Source organism: Stenella coeruleoalba (assembly GCF_951394435.1).
Source record: "Stenella coeruleoalba genome assembly, chromosome: 3".
NCBI lineage: Eukaryota > Metazoa > Chordata > Mammalia > Artiodactyla > Delphinidae > Stenella > Stenella coeruleoalba.
The window spans coordinates 165,977,908-165,995,094 of NC_137148.1; the positions used below are offsets into that span (position 1 = coordinate 165,977,908).

General features: G+C 38.6%; 1 long non-coding RNA gene across 1 annotated transcript in view; it reads left to right on the forward strand.

Annotated features, from left to right (window-relative positions):
- The first annotated feature begins 11 nt into the window (after nucleotides 1-11).
- LOC307184754 overlaps nucleotides 12-17,187 on the forward strand; it is a 96,344-nt gene continuing 79,168 nt past the window's right edge. Inside the window, exons 1-3 of the long non-coding RNA XR_013827819.1 lie at nucleotides 12-140; nucleotides 3,668-3,794; nucleotides 5,540-5,612. This is a non-coding gene — a long non-coding RNA (uncharacterized lncRNA). The remainder of the gene's footprint in view (nucleotides 141-3,667; nucleotides 3,795-5,539; nucleotides 5,613-17,187) is intronic.

A 17,187-nucleotide genomic window follows, 5' to 3' on the forward strand; every position in this document is an offset into this window, starting at 1 on the left:
CAGATGAGAATCTAGAAGTCTGACTCCATTTTTTTGTGTTTGACTGCTGACAACGTTTAAAGTCTCATCCTTCCTTCTCCTGGTGCCCCACATCTGTACAAGATGACAAGAAGCCCTGGGTGCTTACTTCTTTGGTGCTGGTAAGAGATGAAATCCTTGGTAGCCTCTGCCTTTATGTGCAAAATCTCACACTAGTCCACCTCCTAATCTCAATTCAAACAAACAAACAAACAAAAACCTCAGGCCAAAATTTGCAGCAACATGGATGGACCTAGAGATTCTCATACTGAGTGAAGTAAGTTGGACAGAGAAAGACAAATATCATATTATATTGCTTATATGTGGAATCTAAAAAAAATGGCACAAATGAACTTATTTGCAAAACAGAAATAGAGTCACAGATGTGAAAAATAAACATGGTTACTGGGGGGAAAAGGGGGTGGGGAAGGTTAAATTGGGAGATTGGGATTGACATATACACACTAACATATATACAATAGAGGGATTTCCCTGGTGGTCCAGTGGTTAAGACTCTCCACTTCCAATGCAGGAGGCACAGGTTCAATCCCTGGTCTGGAAACTAGACCCATGTGCTGCATGGTGTGGCCAAAAATTTTTTTTTAATTAAAATAAATAAAATAGATAACTAATAGGGACCTACTGTATAGCACAGGGAGCCCTACTCAGGACTCTGTAATGACCTCTATGGGAAAAGAAGCTAAAAAAGAGTGGATATATGTTTATGTATAATTGATTCACTTTGCTGTACAGCAGAAACTAACACAACATTGTAAATCAACTATATTCCAAAAAAAATTAAAAAAACAAAAAACTCAGGCCAGGCTCCTTGCCTTGTTCTGTCAAGGCACTTCCCACCTGCTTAAGAGGCCTTCCCTGCCCTCCCCAGACACTTCCATTATGGAAGTAATAAACTCTTTCATACGTTCCTGGCAGTAATGTGTTGTCAATCAAACCTAGGGTACGGACCCCCCTAACACAGTAGGTTACCATAACAGTTATAGAAGGGGTAAGGTATTGTCAACTGAAAAAAAATATTCACAACCTGAAAGTTGAGTGTTATGTTTTCTTCAGTGGACATACTGAGGAGTTCAAGTCCGGAGGCAGCATTTCAAGTAACCCTGAGAAAACTGCTCTGAGGAGGCGAGAGGGGAGCTAGGATATATAGGAGTTTTGCAACAAAGGGCAGGTAGTAGGAACAAAAGGTTACTGTTAATAAAAGAAAACTAGGTACAGTAAGTCCCCTACATAAGAATGAGTTCTGATTCTGAGAGCACTCTCATCAGTCCGATTTGTTTGTAAGTCCAACAAAGTTAGTCTAGGTACCCAGCTAACACCATCGGCTATATGGTACTGTACTGTAATAGGTTTATAATACTTTTCACACAAATAATACATAAAAAACAAAGAATAAATAAAACATTTTAAATCTTACAGTACAGTCCCTTGAAAAGTACAGTAGTACAGTACAACAGCTGGCATACAGGGCTGGCATCGAGTGAACAGGCAAGAAGAGTGACTGACTGGAGGAGAGGGAGGAGGTGGGAGATGGTAGAGCTGAAGGATCTTCAGCCATAGGAGACGGAGGGCAAGCTGCAGTTTCACTCAAGCCTAACGTTGATGGAACGCTCATTTGCATCTTTGAAAGTTCGCAACTTGAAGGGTCGTTTGCAGGGACTTACTGTATCTCAAGTTAAGGAATTTAGCGCTTTTCTATGTTTGGGAAGATGCAAGAGTCTGGGCTCACTGAAATCATTCTTTTGGTATGCACCTCAGCTATCTGGGGCCAGTATCCTGTGTTTTCACATCCTGAGCTTCCTCCTGGCTCACCAGCTCACCTTTTCAGCGCTGCAATCGCTGATGACTGTGACATCCTTTGCTTACTGATATGGCAGGCAATATTTTATTTCTCAGTATCTTTATCAGTACACTTTGCTTAATTGTTCTATTGATAAAAACTCCAGATTTTTACGTATCAGTGCACGCCACCCTTTATTTTTAAAAGGTACAAATGATGATGAATTTATGTAATCCATTTTTTCTAAATATTGGGTTGGCCAAAATGTTCGTTTGGGTTTTTCCGTAAGGTGGACCATAATGCGGAAAAACCCAAACGAACTTTTTGACCAACCCGATAGATACATGGCTTGTTACTGTGGATGAAAAATGCTGCCTGCCATATTGATAAACAAAGGATGTTGCAGCCATCAAGTCATCAGCCATCCCCAACTGTGCACCCTGAGGGGATTCAGGGTGGAAAAAAGGATACTGGCCCTAGATAGTGAAAGTGCGTATCAAAAGAATGTTTTCAGTGAGCCCAGACTCTCACATCTTCCCACAGGTAGAAAAGCGCTAATTCATTAACTTGAGATATCTGGTTTTCTTTAATTAACAGTAATCTTTTGATGTTCCACTACCTATGGCAAAACTCCTGTATATCCTGGCTTCTCCCTTATGTCTTTGGAGCAGTCCCTCAGAGCTACCTGAGAGACGGCCTCCCAAGCTTGAGTCCTCAGAAAGTCCGCCAAATAAAACATAATTCTCAACTTTTATCTTGTGCATTTTTTCAGTCGATATTACTAATTTTTGATGCCAAAACCATGAATGAAAACTCAGATTGCCACCTGACAGGGCAAACAAACATATACAAATTATGTTACTTTCCAAACTGAATTTCTTCTTAAAATTTTTTATCATAAAATATATTCAGGGAAAAATGTACAAAATGTTTTGTGGTAAGATTTAGTAATAATATACACATCCTTGGAATCATCATGAAGATTCTTAAATGGCCTGTGGGCAGTGGTGAGAGTGTCCTGATGTTCCCATCCCTGACTTATCTCCATCCTGCCCCATTCATGACCACTGTCCTGATTTTTTGTTTATCTACATACCCTTACCATCTAAATATTATTTTTCACTCAGCAGTGTTCTTTCAGTTTTACCTGCTTTGACCTTTCGACAATCGAGTATTAATGGAATTCCACTGAAAAGGTTTTCCGGTGGTTTCTCTGCCTGTGTTTCACACATGCTAGTGTTTGAGGCTTCAGGGCTGGTCTAGGACTGTGGGATTCATCCTCCCACCGGAGCCAAGTGCCCCTGAGGCCAGGGGACTTAAAGTACCAAATGAGTGGGGATGGGGAGGGAGGGACAGAATTCTCCTAAAGGAAATGGTGAAAGATGAAAGTAGAACGGAACAGTCTTTTTTTTTGGAGGAGGGGGGAGTGGGAGAGCTGCTCTGCGGGGCTTGTGGGACCTTGGTTTCCAGACCAGGGATCCAACCCGTGCCCCCTGCAGTGGAAGCACGGAGCCCTAACCACTGGACGGCCAGGGAATTCCTGGAACAGCCTCATTATTAGTGAATAGTGAGGGTACAAAAGTGTCCATGTTTGTGAAGGGTCACAGTTCTGTGCCAGGCCTTAGTGGCCTTACGGTTTGACGATGTGTCCTTGGAGAGAACATTTCCCACCCACTGGCAGGACAAGGTCGGCTCAATGACGCGACCTCCGACCTCCTGTCATTCAGGCACGGGAGGGCGGGGCCCTGTGAACTGTCCAAACAGGGGAGTCACCAATTATTTTATGGGGCGGTGCTGTTCCGATGGCGGCGGAGGCGTGGATTGCGTGCTCAGTGCCACTTGTTCTGACAGTGGCCGTATCAGCTCCTGCTGCCCTTAAAGGCTCCAGGTGGTTATGCCGCATTCTGTGTCGCTGTGACCGGCACTTGCCGCGGCGGTCATGGGGTGGACAACCGGAAACTCCAGAAACCGAAAAATGGTGAGTGTGCGGGGTCGGGTGTTGGGAGAGGGAGGCGGTGGGACTGATGGAACCGGGCCTCCCGCGCGGCCAACTCCAGAGTCTGTGGACCCGAGTCAGCCGGTGGCACGCCACACAGCCTAGGGGCTGGGTCGACAGCCGGGACCCCCGGGTGTCCTGTCCTGTCCCTGCGAACCCGAGTCTCCCCCACACGGCGCGGTGGCCATAGGGAGGGACTCGGGGCAATCGTGACTCGGTCTCTGGGGTACACGTGTGGGAGCAGCTATGGTCTGGGGGTGTCCGGTTCCCCCTTTCTCTCCAGGGGAATCATTTTACGCTCACTTTTTAAAATGTTTGAGGAACAGGATCTCAAATCCACGACCCTGTCCCCCCAGCCTAGCTCTTCCTAGGGCTGGCAATAAATCCCTAAATTTACAGATGTTTCCCCGCATTCCCAAATGCCATCTTCCCCTCGGCAGTTCATAGTATCACTATTAACTGTTTTTCTCCGTGGTGCGTTTCAAACCGATGCAGTATTTTAATTGTTTAATCATTTATCAACAGAGCCATAGATGGCTCTTTAATTTAAAGATTTATTTTTATGCCTATTTTACTTGAGAGGAAAGCAGAGAACCACCACCTGCAATATGTTATATGGAATGCTTGCGCCTCTCCTCTCAAAATCTTCCTTGGTCACGGACATCCTATGGGAAGACCTTTGGGTGGAGGGTCCTCTTGAGAAACTTTCCTGGGTGATCTTTTTTCAGCACTGCCTCCGTTCCTGAGTTTCTCTCTTTGAAAAGATTTATTCACTTATTTGAGACTCAGTTTTTCAATAAATGTAAATTTTATTTATTCAGTAGACCTGGGGAGACAGTATAAATTTTTTCCAAAGAGGCAAGAAAGGTGAATTTTGGAAAAATATTTCATTATTACATTCTGTGTATGAAAAGTTTTGTTTCCCCCTTTTTTTCCCCACCCTGAGCGGATGTAGTAATATTCTGAGGTCCTTTGGGTGATTTCCAATAGCATATCAGGACTTAGACTTGCAAAATCTAGAAGTGTTCCAATATGATTGTTTACAAATCAGTTTCTCTTTTTGGAAATAAGTCATTGACATCTTCATTTTCCGACAGGAATAGGTGTTTTGGGATTTTCCTGTTTAAAAAATAAAATTGCCTTACAGTCTTCTCTCTTCCTTGACACATAAACACTGGGTTGAGTGATTTTTCTGGATTATTGAAACACTGGGTTTATGTCATTTAAATTATCAGTGGTGATCCAAAGTATTGTGACTGGAGCAGAAGCCTGAGGCCAGTGACTCCAAACTAAAGTTCCCATCTGGAGCTGGCAGTGAGGGGGGGGCGGTTTCTTTGGCCTAGATGTTTTATGTTTGAGTTCTGCATCCATGATATAGGTGCACCCGGAGTGTATTTTGTGTATTAAAAAAAAGCCTGTGGTCAGGAGTTCTGTCTCCTGGACAAAAAGTTTATGAATTTGGGAGTTTGAGTCGGATATTAAACTGAATCTGCCTGAGAGTTTCCTCACGTGAGAATGTGAGGAGAGCTCTCTCCAGTGACTGCTCAGGTGTCCCTACCCTCCTTCACCAGGGACTGACCCACCTTAGGGGCTGTATCTCAACCTGGTATCTAGACCCCAAGCTTGGGAATATGTTTAACTTTCTGAATGTGTGTTTTCGGTCTTAACTGTGGGTAAGCAGGCTTCTTACCTGAGCTGATTTGAATATTTGTGTTTCTTTTCTTTAGATGCCTTTATCTATTGGATATTTCAGTCCTTTAACTCTAGTTTCCCTTAGCAGTTTGAAATTTTATTTCCTTGGTGAGTATATGATTTTTGATTTCTTAGACTTTGAAAAATATAAGTTGATTGAAAAATATGTGTGTAAGACAAGAAAATCCTGGAACCAAACAGAATTTCTGCTCCTTTTAGGCAACAGAGTCTTAAGCTGTGAGATGGGTATGTTTAGGTTCTCAGGCACATTTTTCATTTTTAGGTCAGTTTTTGTATGTGCTTGTCCCTAGAGAACTTTGATATTTAAAAGGCCGTACAATTCTTAAGGCAAGTAAATTTCTACTTGTATTGATGAGTGAGAAAAACTATTGAATTTCTGTTTTAATTGATATGATAAAAACTACTCAAACTTAGGGGAATCTCTGAAAATCCTAGTATGTTTCTTCATGGATTAAATGCAAACCCCTAATGCATTATAATACGATACTCATTCCTGACCATATCCTGAGTGTGAAATATAGTGGAGGGACAAACTATGATGTCATTTGTCCTTTTAGTTAGAAAGACATTTGAAGTCTTTCACTTTCTACAGTTTGCAGTTTTATACCCAATAGTGTTTAAAGAATTAAATTTAGAATGATTTCCTTTGTAGAAAAGTTAAAATTAATTTAAAAATAAATTTAAAGTAGCAAAAGTTAATTAAAAACAGACTACTAGGTAGGAAAGTATGGTGTATATAAATTTCTCTTAATTTTAAATAATGCTTATAAAGGATTTATAAAATTGTAAGGTATGAAACAGTGAGATTTCTGGTTTTTTAGGACATTTTAGGCCTACAGAAAAATTGATCAGAAAGTACAGAGTGTTTCCACTTGACCCCTCTGCATCCACACAGTTTGTACTATTTTTTTACATCTCATATTATTATGGTATATTTGTTACAATCGATGGATCAATATCGATGCTATAAAGTCCACTGTTTATATTAGCCTTGACTCTTTGTGTTATACAATGTAGGGGTTTTGGCAAATGTATAATGACATGTGTCCATCATTTCTATATCATATAGAATAGTTTAACTTTGCTAAGGATATCCTGTGCTTCACCTGTCCATTCGTCCGTCCCTCAAACCCCCAAATCCTTCCCAAGCAAAGATCTTTTTACTGGCTCATAGTTTTATCTCTTCCAGAATGTCCTGAACAGTAGGAATCATACAGTATGTAGCCTTGTCAGAGTGTCTTCTTTCACTTAGCGATACGCTTCTAAGTTTCCTGTTTCGTTCAGGCAAATTATCCTCAGAGACTGAGATTGTCTTTGCCAGTAATTTATTTAACACAGGTTCAACTGTGGGAATTATAATTTATAATATTTCACAAGCCAATAGCAAATAGGATAATGTCTCTTAATAAGCCAGTAAAGACATAACGTACCCCAAACCAATGATAGTTTAATTACACTGTTGTTCCAGACAAAGGGAAGATGAAAGAAATAAAGTCCAAATTTAGTTGAGTTGCACCTTTATATGAATTGGTTCGTGATAGCGTCAGTCCTTCCAACTAAAAGCTGGGTATCAGATGCCCGCTTAGATCCCTCCCTGCTGGGCAAAGGCACTAGTGTTGGTAGGCAAGGTAGGCTGCTTGGTCCAGGGACCATTTCATGGCTTGCACCACTGCCTATGAGGAGTAGGCTCGCCAAGGCAGAAACAAATATGTCCCTTCTCTTCCTGAGACTGCTGCTTGGTTTAACTCCACTGCTATCCAAGAGTAATCTGGCCACAGCAGGAGCAAGTGTCTCGTGATCCTCTGAGAGCTTTTTAGATTAACAAAGAGTAGCCTTGCCCAGACTGAACACCCAAATTAAGTCCTCACAAATTCCTGGTATTTAAAGTTTAAATGTCTGTCACATGATTGTCACTCCTCCACATGTTCATAATGGCAAGCACAATTTTGATGGCGTCATCCTGACATGGCCTCCCAAAGTAAACAAATTCACTCTTGGACCAAAACATCTTTACTTGAGCCATAAACAAGTAGATCAAAACAACTTCACTTAAGCCATAAATGCGTAAATTTAAAATTATAACAAACCAATACACTGCAGTTTCCTCGTCTGTTCATGGCTTGATAGCTCATTTCTTTTTATCACTGAAAAATATTTTATCATGTGGATATACCACTGGTTGTTTATTCATTCTACTATTGAAGGATATCTTGCTTAACTGTACGTCTTGGCAATTATGCATAAAACACCTGTAAACACTAATTTGCATATTTCTGTGTGAAGACAAGTTTTCAACTCATTTGGGTAAATATAAATATATAAGGAGTATAATCTAGGAGCTAGATCCTGTGATAAGGGTATATTTAGTTTTGTGAAAAAACTGCCTGTCTTCCAAAGTAGGCATACCATTTTCCATTCCCATCAGCAATGAGTAAGGATTCCTGTAGCTTTATGTCTTCATCAATATTTGGTATTCTGAGTGTTTCGTATTTTACCCGTTGTAATAAGCGTTTAGTGGTATCTATTTGTTTTATTTGCAATTTCCTAATGACATTTGATGTTGAGTTTCTTTTCATATGCTTATTTAACATCTGTATATCTTCTTTATTGATGTGTGTGCAAATCTTCTGCCCATTTTTTCCCCCATGTTTGGGACTTTATTTTTTCCCCCCAGGGATTCTTGTTTTATTTTCAATTTTGCCCCCATTTTTTTTTTGGCTGTGCCACACGGCATGTGGAATCTTAGTTCCCCAACCAGGGATCAAACCCGCGCCCCCTGCATTGGAAGCGTGGAGTCTTAGCCACTGGACCACCAGGGAAGTGTCCCGAATTTTGCCCATTTTTTAACTGGGTTGTTTGTCATCTTACTGTTGCATTTTAAGAGTTTTTTAGACATGTTGGATACCAGTCCTTTGTCAGATAAGTGTTCTGAAAAGATATTTTTCCCAATCTGTGACTGTCTTTGTATTCTCTTACCACTGTCTTTTGTAGCACAGGGGATTTTAATGAAGTAAAGCTTATTGTTTTCTTTCTTGGATCTTGCTTTTGGTGTTGTATCTTAAAATTCATCAATTAAGGTAACCTTGATTTTCTCCTACGTTATCTTCTAGAAGTTTTTTACTTTTGCATTTTACATTTAGAGCTATGGCCTATTTTAAGTTTTGTGTAAGGTCTGTGTCTAGGTTTACTTATTTGTTTTTTGCATGTGGATATCCACTATTTCCAGCACTGTTTGTTGAAAAGACTTTTTTTCCATTGAATTGCCTTTTAGTTGCCTTTAGTTGCCTTTATCAAAGATCAGTTGGCTATATTTCTCTGGGTCTATAAGAAAGCAGTTGACTTCTGTATTCTCAGTCTTTCTATACTCTCATTAATTCCTGGAGTGATCTCTGGTGTTACGGTTTCTTTCAGATATTTTACATAGAAAATCATGTCATATACAAAAAAGACAGTTTTATTTCTTTCTTCCCAATCTGTATACATTTTATTTCCTTTTCTTGCCTTATTGCATTAGGTAGGTCTTCCAGCACAGTGTTGAATAGGAGTGGTGAGAGGAGACTTCCTTACCTAGTTTCTTATCTTACAAAAAAAAAAGCATCTAGTTTCTCACTATTGTGATGTTGCCTACAAGTTTCATGAAGATGTTGTATCTCAAGAGCCTGAACTCCCCTCTATTCCTAGTGTGTTATCATAAGTGGATGTTAGATTCTATCAAATGCTTTTCCATTTTACTTACCCTCCTTTCATTCCTGATATTACTAACTTCTGTCTACCCTCTTTTCTCAGTTAGCTTGACTAGACCTTTATCAATTTTACTGATTATTTCAAAGCGCACCAGCTTTTGGTTTTGTTGATAGTCTGTATTCCTGCAATTTTTATGTCTTCCCTAATTATTTCTGTTTTTGGTCATTTTACTTATTTTTATTGAGATATAATTGACATATAACATTGCTTTTAAGTGTACAACATAACGAGTTGATATTTGTATACATTGTGAAGTATTACCACAATAAGTCTAGTTAACTAGACTAACATCATCACACATAGTTTTTTTTTCTTGTGATGAGAATTTTTGAAATTTCCTCTTTTCAACTTTCCAATATGCAATAAAGTATTATTAATTATAGTCACAATGCTGCACATTATATCCCCTGACTTATTTTATAACTGAAAGTTTGTAACTTTTGATCTGCCTTCACCTGTTTCACCCACGCCTTGACACACACACACCCACACACACCTTCACGTCCCACCTCTGGCAACCACCAATCTGTTCTCCATTTCTGTGAACTTGGGGTTTTTGGTTTATTTGTTTGTTTTGCTGCGTGGCTTGCAGGATCTTAGTTCCCTGAACAGGGATTGAACCCAGGCCCATGGCCGTGAAAGCACCACGTCCTAATCACTGGACTGCCAGGGAATTCCCAGGGTTTTCTTTCTTTGTTTCAGATCCCATATATAGGTGAGATCATATGGTATTTTTCTCTCTGACTTATTTCACTTAGCATAATACCCTTAAGGTCTATCCATGTCACAAATGGCAAGATTTCCTTTTTTATGACTAATATTCCATTATGTGTGTGTGTGTGTGTGTGTGTACATTTTTTAAATCCATTCATCCATCATTGGGCACTTAGGTTGTTTCCATGTCTTGGCAATTGTAAATAGTGTTGTAGAGAACATGGGGGTGCAAATATTGGGTTGGCCAAAAAGTTTGTTTGGATTTTTTGATTTTTTTGAGGAAACTCCACACTGGTTTCCATAGTGTCTTCATCAATTTACATTCCCACCAACAATGCGCAAGAGTTGCCTTCTCTGCACTTCCTCACCAACACTTGTCAGTTTTTGTCTTTTTGATAATAGTCATTCTAACAGGTGTGAGGTGATACCTCATTGTGGCAGTAATGTTGAGCACATTTCGTGTACCTACTGGCCAACTGTATGTCTTTGGATAAGTATCAGTTCAGATCCTCTGTTCACTTTTCTTAATCATATTGTTTATGTGCAGTTGAGTTGTATGAGTTCTTTATATATTTTGGATAGTAATTCCTTATCAGATATGATTGCAAGTATTTTCTCCCACTCAGTAGTTTGCTTTTTCATTTCATTGATGGTTTCCACTGCCGTGCAGAAGCTTTGTAGTTTGATGTAGTCCCACTTGTTCACTTTTGCTTTTCTTGCCTTTGTTTTTGGTGTCAAAACCAAAAAAATCATCTTCAAGACTGATGTCAGAGAAGTTACCGCCTGTGTTTTCTTCTAGGATTCTTATGGTATCGAGGCTTATGTTCAAGTCTGCCATTTAAAAAAAATTTTTTATTGGAGTGTAGTTGATTTACAATGTTGTGTTAGTTTCAGGTGTATAGCAAAGTAAATCAGTTATAAACATATCCACTCTTCTTTAGATTCTTTTCCCATATAGGTCATTTCAGAGTATTGAGTAGAGTTGCCTGTGCTATACAGTAGGTCCTTATTATCTTTTTTTAAAAATAAATTTATTTTTGGCTGTGCTGAGTCTTCGTTGCTGCATGTAGGCTTTCTCTAGTTGCAGCGAGCGGGGGCTACTCTTCATTGTGGTGCACAGGCTTCTCATTGCAGTAGCTTCTCCTGTTGCGGAGCATGGGCTCTAGGTGTGCAGGCTTCAGTGTTTGTGGCACATGGGCTCAGTAGTTGTGGCACATGGGTTCAGTAGTTGTGGCTCGTGGGCTCTAGAGAGCAGGCTCAGTAGTTGTGGTGCACAGGCTTAGTTGCTCTGTGGCATGTGGGATCTTCCCGGACCAGGGATGGAACCTGTGTCCCCTGCATTGGCAGGTGGATTCTTATCCACTGCACCACCAGGGAAGTCCTCTATTTTTTATATATTAGTGTGTGTATGTCTATCCCAGTCTTCCAATTTAGTTAATCCATTTTGAGTTGATTTTTGTGTATGGTGTAAGATAGTGGTCCAGTTTTGTTCTTCTGCATGTAGCTGCCCAGTTTTCCCAGTCTGTTTATTGAAGAAACTCTCCTTTCCCCATTGTAAATTCTGGGATCCTTTGCCAAAAGTTAATTGACCGTATAAGCATGGGGTTTTTTCCTTAGACTCTTTATTCTGTTCCACTGATCTATATATGTCTGTTTTATGCCAATGCCGTACTGTTTTGATTACTTTAGCTTTGTAATGTAGTTTGAAATCACGATGCATTATGCTACCAGATTTGTTCTTTCTCAAGATTGCTTTGGCTATCCAGGGCCTTTGTGGTTCCATACAAGTTTTAGTATTGTTCTATTTTATGGAAGGTGCCATTGAAATTTTGATAGGGATTGCATTGAATTGTTCATTGCTTTGGGTAGTGTGGATATTTTTCCAATCCATGAGAGCAAAATATCTTATTTGTATCTTCAATTTCTTTCATCAACACCTTATAAATTTCAGTATACAAATCTTTCATGTCCTTGGTTAAATTTATTCTCAGGTATTTTATTCTTTTTAATGCAGTTGTAAATAGAATTGTTTTCTTTCTTTTTTTGTCATTGAAGTAGAGAATTTTTTGGGTTTTTTTGCAAAAGATAAAATTTAAATTTATACTGATGTTTCCACAGGACTACAGGATATTAGTGTCTCTACTAAATGTGTATCTCTTTTCTCTCAGACTGAAATTCCTGGTTTTCAAGAGTTTGATCTAATCAGAATCTTATCTGATTTGCTAATTACTAATTTGCTTTTTCTAAAAAATTGAAGTATACTTGATTTACAATGTTGTGTTTCAGGTATATAGCAAAAGTGACTCATTATATATAATCCTTTTTCAGATTATTTCCCATCATAGGTTATTATAAGATATTGAATATAGCTCCTTGTGCTAAATAATAGGTCCTTATTTATCTATTTTCTGTATAGTAGTGTGTATCTGTTAATACCAAACTCCTAATTAGTATTGTTTTCTTAATTTCTCTTTTTGATTATTCATTGTTAGTGCATAGAGATAGATTTTTGTATACTGATATTGTATCCTGCAGCTTTACTGAATTCGTTTATTGGTTCCAACAGATATGATGGAGTCTTTAGGGCTTTCTATATATAATGTCATGTCATCTCCAAATAGTGACAATTTTACTTCTTTCCAATTTGGATGCCTTTTGTTTCTTTTTCTTGCCTAATTGTTGTAGCTTATCATCCAATACTATGTGGTGGGCATCTTTGTCTTGTTCCTGATCTTAGAGGGAAAACTTTCAGCTTTTCTGTATATTAATTTTGTATCCTGAAACTGTACCGAATTCATTAATGAGCCCTAGTAGTTTTTTGGTGATGTCTCTGGGATTTTCTATGTATAGTGTAATGTCATCTGCAAAAAGTGACAATTTTACTTCTTCCTTTCCAATTTGGATTCTCTCTCTCTCTCTCTCTCTCTGATTGCTGTGGCTAGGACTTCCAATACTATGTTGAATAAAAGTGGCAAGAGTGGGCATCCTTGCCTTGTTCCTGATCTTAGAGGGAATACTTTCAGCTTTTCACTGATGAGTATGATGTTAACTGTGGGCTTGTAATATATGGTCTTTACTATGTTGAGGTACATTACCTCTATACCCACTTTATTGAGAATTTTTATCATAAATAGATGTTGGATTTTGTCAAACACTTTTTCTGCATCTATCGAGATGACCATGTGATTATTATCCTTCATTTTGTTAATGTGGTGTATCACATTGATTGATACATAGCTGTTGAACCATCCTTGCATCCCTGGAATAAACCCCACGTGAACATGGTGTGTGATCCCTTTAATTTGCTGTTGAACTTCGTATAATAATAGTTTCTTCAGGACTTTTATATCTATGTTCTTCCTGACCTGTAATTTTCTCATGGAGTCCTTGTCTGGTTTTGGCCTTGTAAAATGAGTTTGGAAGTGTTCTGTCCTGTTTTTTTGGAAGAGTTTGCAAAGGATTGATCATAGTTTTTCTCTAAATGTTTGTTAGAATTCACAAGTGAAGCCAGCTGGCCCTAGACTTTTCTTTGATGGGAGGTTTTAGATTACTGATTGAATCACCTTACTAGTAATTGGCCTCTTCAGATTTTCTATTTCTTCATGATTCAGCCTTGGTAGATTTTATGTTTCTAGGAATTTCTTCTAAGCTGTCCAATTTTGGGGGAGTGTAATTGTTCATAGAAGTATCTTCTGATCCTTTGTATTTCTGTGGTACCTATTGTAACGTCTCTCATTTCTGATTTTATTTATTTGGATTTTCTCTTTTTTGAATTTGTGAGTCTAGCTAAAGGTTTTTCAGTTTATTTTATATTTTATTTTTTTAACATCTTTATTGGAGTATAATTGCTTTACAATGTTATGTTAGTTGCTACTGTATAACAGTGAATCAGCTATATGTATACATATATTCCATAGCCCCTCCCTCTTGCAGCTCCCTCCCACTCTCCCTATCCCACCACTCTAGGTGGACACAAAGCATGGAGCTGATCTCCCTGTGCTATGTGGTTGCTTCCCACTAGCTATCTGTTTTACATTTGGTAGTGTATATATGTCAATGCCACTCTCTCACTTCATCCCAGCTTACCGTGCCCCCTCCCCATGTTCTCAAGACCATTCTCTACGTCTGCTCTTTTATTCCTGTTCTGCCCCTAGGTGCATCAGAACCTTTTTTTTTTTCGATTCCATACATGTGTGTTAGCATACGGTATTTGTTTTTCTCTTTCTGACTTACTTCACTCTGTATGACAAACTCTAGGTCCATCCACCTCATGACAAATAACTCAATTTCATTACTTTTTATGGCTGAGTAATATTCCATTGTATATATGTGCCACATCTTCTTTTTCTATTCATCTATCAATGACACTTAGGTTGCTTCCACATCCTGGCTTTTGTAAATAGTGCGGCAGTAAACATTGTGGTACATGACTTCTTTTGAATTATGTTTTTCTCAGGGTATATGCCCAGTAGTGGGATTGCTGGGTCATATGGTAGCTCTAGTTTTAGTTTTTTAAGGAACCTCCATACTGTTCTCCATAGGGACTGTATCAATTTACATTCCCACCAACAGTGCAAGAGTGTTCCCTTTTCTCCACACCCTCTCTGGCATTTATTGTTTCCAGATTTTTTGATGATGGCTATTCTGAATGGTGTGAGGTGATACCTCGTTGTAGTTTTGATGTGCATTTCTCTAATGATTAGTGATGTTGAGCATCCTTTCATATGTTTGTTGCCAATCTGTATATGTTCTTTGGAGAAATGTCTATTTAGGTCTTCTGCCCATTTTTGGATTGGGTTGTTTTTTATTGGGATATTGAGCTTCATGAGCTGCTTGTATATTTTGGAGATAAATCCTTTGTCCATTGCTTTGTTTGCAAATATTTTCTCCCATTCTCAAGGTTTGTCTTTTGGTCTTGTTAATGGTTCCCTTTGCTGTGCAAAGGCTTTTAAGTTTCATTAGGTCCCATTTGTTTATTTTTGTTTATATTTCCATTTCTCTAGGAGGTGGGTCAAAAAGGATCTTGTTGTGAGTTTTGTCATATAGTGTTCTGCCTGTGTTTTCCCCTAAGACTTTTATAGTGTTTGGCCTTACATTTAGGTCTTTAATCCATTTTGAGCTTATTTTTGGGTATGGTGTTAGGGAGTGATCTAATCTCATACTTTTACTTGTACCTGTCCAGTTTTCCCTGCACCAATTATGGAAGAGGCTGTCCTTTCTCCACTGTACAATCCTGCCTCCTTTATCAGAGATAAGGTGACGATATGTGCATGGCTTTATCTCTGGGCTTTCTATCCTGTTCCATTGATCTATCTTTCTGTTTTTGTGCCAGTACCATACTGTCTTGATTACTGTAGCTTTGTAGTATAGTCTGAAGTCAGGGAGCCTGATTCCTCCAGCTCCGTTTTGTGTTCTCAAGATTGCTTTGGCTATTCGGGGTCTTTTGTGTTTCCATACAAATTGTGAAATTTTTTGTTCTAGTTCTGTGAAAAATGCCAGTGGTAGTTTGATAGGGATTGCATTGAATGTGTAGATTGCTTTGGGTAGTAGAGTCATTTTCACAATGCTGATTCTTCCAGTCGAAGAACATGGTATATCTCTCCATTTATTTGTGTCGTCTTTAATTTCTTTCATCATTGCCTTATAATTTTCTGCATACAGGTCTTTTGTCTCCTTAGGTATGTGTATCCCTAGATATTTTATTCTTTTTGTTGCAATGGTAAATGGGAGTGTTTTCTTGATTTCACTTTCAGATTTTTCATCATTAGTGTAGTGGAATGCCAGCAATTTCTGTGCATTAATTTTGTATCCTGCTACTTTACCAAATTCATTGATTAGTTCTGGTAGTTTTCTGGTAGCATCTTTAGGATTCTCTATGTATAGTAACACGTCATCTGCAAACAGTGAAAGCTTTACTTCTCCTTTTCTGATTTGGATTCATTTTATTTCCTTTTATTCTCTGATTGCTGTTGCTAAAACTTGCAAAACAATGTTGAATAATAGTGGTGAGAGTGGGCAACCTTGTCTTGTTCCTGATCTTAGTGGAAATGCTTTCAGTTTTTCACAATATAGGATGATGTTGGCTGTGGATTTGTCATATATGGCCTTTATTATGTTGAGGAAAGTTCCCTGTATGCCTACTTTCTGCAGGGTTTTTTTATCATAAATGGGTGTTGAATTTTGTCGAAAGCTTTCTCTGCATCTGTTGAGAAGATCATATGGTTTTTCTCCTTTAATTTGATAATATGGTGTATCACGTTGATTGATTTGCATATATTGAAGAATCCTTGCATTCCTGGAATAAACCCCACTTGATCATGGTGTATGATCCTTTTAATGTGCTGTTGGATTCTGTTTGCTAGTATTTTGTTGAGGATTTTTGCATCTGTGTTCATCAGTGATATTGGCCTGTAGTTTTATTTCTTTGTGACATCTTTCTCTGGTTTTGGTATCTGGGTGATGGTGGCCTTGTAGAATGAGTTTGGGAATGTTCCTCCCTCTGCTGTATTTTGGAAGAGTTTGAGAAGGATAGGTGTTAGCTCTTCTGTAATTGTTTGATAGAATTCGCCTGTGAAGCCATCTGGTCCTGGGCTTTTGTTTGTTGGAAGATTTTTAATCACAGTTTCAATTTCAGTGCTTGTGATTGGTCTGTTCGTATTTCCTATTTCTTTCTGGTTCAGTCTCGGCAGGTTTGCATTTCTAAGAATTTGCCCATTTCTTGCAGGTTGTCCATTTTATTGGCATAGAGTTTTTTGTAGTAATCTCTCAGGATCCTTTGTATTTCTGCAGTGTCAGTTGTTACATCTCCTTTTTCATTTCTAATTCTATTGATTTGAGTCTTCTCCCTTTGTTTCTTAATCTTTCTGGCTAATGGTTTATCAGTTTTGTTTACCTTCTCAAAGAACCAGCTTTTAGTTTTATTGATCTTTGCTATCGTTTCCTTCATTTCTTTTTCATTTATTTCTGATGTGATCTTTATGATTTCTTTCCTTCTGCTAACTTAGGGTTCTTTTCCCCTTCTTTCTCTAACTGCTTTACGTGCACGTTTAGGTTGTTTATATCAGATGTTTCTTTTTTCTTAAGGTAGGATTGTATTGCTATAAACTTCCTTGTTAGAACTGTTTTGCTGCATCCCGTAGGTTTTGGGTCGTCGTGTTTTCATTGTCATTTGTTTCTAGGTAATTTCTGATTTCCTCTTTGATTT